We start from the raw sequence: 5364 nt of genomic DNA on the forward strand, positions 1-5364 counted from the left end.
AATAGGATCCAGTACTATACTGCTCATTGATTGGAAGAACAATATTCCTATATAAAGATATATATTTAAACATAATTTCTACAGGTTATCACAATTTTTAGGACTTACAGGGTGACAGGAGATCCTGAAAAGGAATTAACATCTTATCAGTGTTTATTTCTACCCTTGAGTTAGAATTCCGCAAAGCTAGTCAACTAATGCAAACCATCAGCACTACCGCATTAACAGCTGGCGTCAGGGAATCCCACTGCCTGGTGCCAGACAATTAACTCTCTCGTGTTGTGTCAGGAGTCTTTCATTAACAATAAAAAAAAAAAAAAAACCGTGAAGAATTCATTTTCACTACTCAGAGCAGCTCCCGGAGCCAAGAGGATTTTAAAAAAACAGTACCACAGCCATGATTCTGAGTGACTGTCTCTGGAACCAATGAACACAGATCTTTGTCTCCTCAAGACAAGAGAGGTCAAAACAGCTGCGTGTTTGTCAGATGGCTTGACTGGAGAATGCTTTTCCATGCTAAGATGATGTGTACTCAAATCTTTAAACCATTCTGAAAACTAAAATATCACGCTCAGTGTCATACGTTCATATTCTATTTGATGTCAGCACTCTAGTGTATTTCAATTCATTAACCAATGTGTATATACACAAAAGACAAAACCTAGATGCGCACATACAGCCAGATTCTGAACCGAGTCACAGCAGAGTTACAGTAAGTAGATGAGATCAGAAATTGGCCCATGGATTCTTATTTCCTTTGGGTTTCAGAAGTCACCTCTCCCCGTCTTGTGGAGCAGGTTGCATGACATTATAGATTTTTAAATTGCTTATTGTAGTCTGAACAATTCCCATATTGAGTGTTGGCATTAGAATCATAGAATATCAGGGTTGGAAGGAACCTCAGGAGGTCATCTAGTCCAACCCCCTGCTCAAAGAAGGACCAATCCCCAACTAAATCATCCCAGCCAGGGCTTTGTCAAGCCTGACCTTAAAAACCTCAAAGGAAGGAGATTCCACCACCTCCCTAGGTAACGCACTCCAGTGTTTCATCACCCTCCTAGTGAAAAAGTTTCTCTTAATATCCAACCTAAACCTCCCCCACTGCGACTTGAGACCATTACTCCTCGTTCTGTCACCTGCTACCACTGAGAACAGTCTAGATCCATCCTCTTTGGAACCCCCTTTCAAGCAGGTGAAAGCTGCTATCAAATCCCCCCTCATTCTTCTCTTCCGCAGACTAAACAATCCCAGTTCCCTCAGCCTCTCCTCATAAGTCATGTGTTCCAGTCCCCTAATCATTTTTGTTGCCCTCCGCTGGACTCTCTCCAATTTTTCGACATCCTTCTTGTAGTGCGGGGCCCAAAACTGGACACAGTACTCCAGATGAGGCCTCACCAATGTCGAATAGAGGGGAACAATCACGTCCCTCGATCTGCTGGCAATGCCCCTACATATATATCCCAAAATGCCATTGGCCTTCTTGTTAAGAAGGGCACACTGTTGACTCATATCCAGCTTCTCGTCCACTGTAATCCCTAGGTCCTTTTCTGCAGAACTGCTGCCTAGCCATTCGGTCCCTAGTCTGTAGCGGTGCATGGGATTCTTCCGTCGTAAGTGCAGGACTCTGCACTTGTCCTTGTTGAACCTCATCAGATTTCTTTTGGCCCAATCCTCTGATTTGTCTACGTCCCTCTGTATCCTATCCCTACCCTCCAGCGTATCTACCTCTCCTCCCAGTTTAGTGTCATCTGCAAACTTGCTGAGGGTGCAATCCATGCCATCCTCCAGATCACTAATGAAGATATTGAACAAAAACGGCCCGAGGATTGACCCTTGGGGCACTCCACTTGATACTGGCTGCCGACTATACATGGAGCCATTGATCACTACCCGTGGAGCCCGACAATCTAGCCAACTTTCTATCCACCTTATAGTCCATTCATCCAGCCCATACTTTAACTTGCTGGCAAGAATACCGTGGGAGACTGTGTCAAAAGCTTTGCTAAAGTCAAGGAACAACACGTCCACTGCTTTCCCCTCATCCACAGAGCCAGTTATCTCGTCATAGAAGGCAATTAGATTAGTCAGGCATGACTTGCCCTTGGTGAATCCATGCTGACTGTTCCTGATCACTTTCCTCTCCTCTAAGTGCTTCAAAATTGATTCCTTGAGGACCTGCTCCATGATTTTTCCAGGGACTGAGGTGAGGCTGACTGGCCTGTAGTTCCCCGGATCCTCCTCCTTCCCTTTTTTAAAGATGGGCACTACATTAATGTATTTGCATCCATGTTGGGCCACATTATCTTCTCAGCTTCACTCATACAACGGTAACTCACTGCATTTGGGGCTACTACTGAACACTCACGTAACTGTAAACCCACTGAAAATCACTGACATCTCTGTTCACAAGCCACCAATGCGATGTTGAAAATCAGTGAGATTTCACAGGAGTAGCTGAGTACAGAATGTGCCCCTCCATTCAAATACCATACATTGGTACTGAAACAAACAGACATGATGCAGATTGCACTGGGTGGGGTGCCATCCATTCTAGCAGATGTAAGCCTTTAAGTACCAATGCTGCTCTATTCTGCATTAGCGTTAGACTAAGGGTGGAATTTACAGATGTGCTCACTAGCATTGGGCTATTTCTGCTCCTACTGAAGTTAATAGGAGTTTTACTATCAACTTCAGACGGAGCAGAGTTAGGTCAATGCTGAGTGCTTTAGAAAAATCCCACCCATGTGCTTTGCAAGGCTAGTCCCAAATCAAGCTTTGAACAGCTGTCAGGTGTAAGTCAACCCATTTATCCATTAAATTTTAAAAAATAAGAATAGATTAGAATTTATAGTCAGCAAAACGATCTCTGAATATGCAGCATTTACATGCGTCTATGTTCTGATTGCAACAATTGGCAGCCCTGAGTAGCCTTTCTAAAGAGTGTTTTCCTTTGAATAAAGAAAAAATGTGGCATTCATATAAAAGACTTTGGGATAAACAAAAATTAGGGCCCCCACTCTGCTCCTACTGAGGTCAATAGGACCTTTGCCATTGACTTTAATGGGAGTAAGAGCAGGCCCTTTCGTAGTTAAGATTCTAGCCAAATAACCTCTCTCTTTTAAACTGCAGCTAGCAGAGCTAGCTTTATCTCCCCAAGTAGTTATCCTACTTTAGCTTTCTCAGAGGTCAGCTATTCTCTGTGATAAGCATATCCGGTGGAAAGGAAAAACACTTAATCTTCATTTATCTGTCTGCTTTTATGACCCTGACCAGAATACACCTCCATCAAGTCCAGAAAACATAGGAAAAAAGGAGCAATGCCACAGGGCAAAGATTTGTCACGTGTCAGCTGTTCAAAAGGAAAAAGAACTTAGCCTTTAGTGGCATTCGACTCCTGAGCTAAAGGACAAAGATGTATAAACAATAACCAGTTAGAGTCTGAGCCCCAAAGGTGTTCAGGTGCCTGAGTCCCATTTTAGGAATCACGGTGATCCACAAAACTCCTGCTTGGCTGCCACCTAACCCTGTAGGCACCTACAGTCACTTGACACTGAAGTTTTTGCTTCTGGGCATGCACACCACTACCTCACTCCAGGTGCCTGGGTCCTGCCTTAGGCCCAGAGCGATTCACAAACCAGGGAAGATAGGTGTTTGGTCACCTACAGTCGCATGCAGGGCCTAACTCAGTCGGTATGCTGAGAGGCTGCCGACTGGATCGGGCCCTGCAAGCGAGTTCAAAACAAAACAGTCAGGGTGGGAGAGGGAAGAGGAGGAGCCCCCTTATAACCTTTAGCCTAGTGGAGGATGAGGAAAACCCCTCAGTTTGTCCCCCCCGAGGGAGGGGGGATTGAAACAGGGATCTATCAATGATCAGGTGAGGCTCTAATCACTAGGCTACAGAGTCACTCATGCTTTCACTGGCCCAATTATTCAATTACTGAATTAAAGTGGAACTTCGAACAGGAGAGATTAGGATATTCTGCTGTGGTGTTCCCTCATAGTCCAGTGGTTGGGGCACTCACCTGTGCAGTTCCATTTAAATCCCTTCTCCTTGTCATGAGGAGGGGGGACTTGAACCAGGATTCCCAGATCCTGGGTGAGTGTACCCTAACCACTAGGCTAAAGGTTCTAAGGGATTACCTTTGCCCCCGAATGTTTTGTGTGAACTTGCCTGAGAGGCCCAATGCAGCCTCTGAGCACACCTATCAATTGGGCCCAACATGTGACTTAGGCATCTGAAAGCCTTTCTTCCCCCAGCTTCATCAATCTCAAGCAGAGCTAGGTGCCTATCTCTGTGTGAGGGGCAGGGCTTATCACACACCCCTCTGGTCTGCATCTCCCATTGGCTAGCTTAAGCAGTGCGCTGCCTTGGCATATCAATTTAAGGCACCTCTCTCCTCCCTTCATTGTAAATGGAGCCTAGGCACCCAGCTCAGGCTTTGTGGATTGCAGCATCTTCTAGGTGCCTAAAAGTCAGGCTCCACACTGCTCAGCATTGCATCTGGGCCTTAGTGCCTCACTGCCTCACTAAAATAGAAAGCAAACAGCTGTATAGACTTACGCTTCTAAAGGGCTGAACTGACAGCTCATACTGACAATAGCAACAGATGATCACCTCAGATAAACACCTGACAATATTATAATAATATGATATGGGATTATGATATGGGAACAGGCTGAAATTATGCAGTGTTACCACAATATGTACTTGTTTACCAGAGTTAAATTTTCCCTGTTTATATACACACTAACCACTATTTCGAGAGCAGATAGCAAAACATTATATATTAGCCTGTAGGAACTCAGTTTAATCAAGGATCAGGGAAAGGAGAGCAATTCCTTAAACTTTATTACAGCATGGACCACACCTTAGATAGCCTGAAGGCATTTCCCTTCCCACCTTGGATCACACAGACCACCAGTCCCTCCATCCACAATCAGATAATGTCCCTATGGCAACTACAATTGCTTATATGGAAAAGTAAACATTAGGAAAGTATTTGATATATTTTTGGCTTCTTTTCATGACACAATTCCTGTAAACAAGGAGAGGCAGCACAGCTCTCCATAGATGAGGGCTTTGGACCACAAACCATGGAATGAGATCGCTGACTTTGAGGTATTCAGAAACTCATGAAGGGCACGTCTACACAGCAAAGAAAAACCTGCAGCTGGCCCATGCCAGCTGCCAAGGGCACATGGGCTTGGGCTGCAGGGCTGTTTCATTGCTGGGTAGACTTCCAGGCTCAGGCTGGAAGGGTCCCAGACTCAGGGTCCAGCCTGAGACTGAAGTCCACCCAGCAATGAAACAGCCCCACAGCCTGAGTCAGCTGGCATGGGCCAGCTGCGGGTTTTTCTTTGCTG

This window comes from Natator depressus, chromosome 3, assembly GCF_965152275.1.
Source record: "Natator depressus isolate rNatDep1 chromosome 3, rNatDep2.hap1, whole genome shotgun sequence".
In the NCBI taxonomy this organism is placed as follows: domain Eukaryota; kingdom Metazoa; phylum Chordata; order Testudines; family Cheloniidae; genus Natator; species Natator depressus.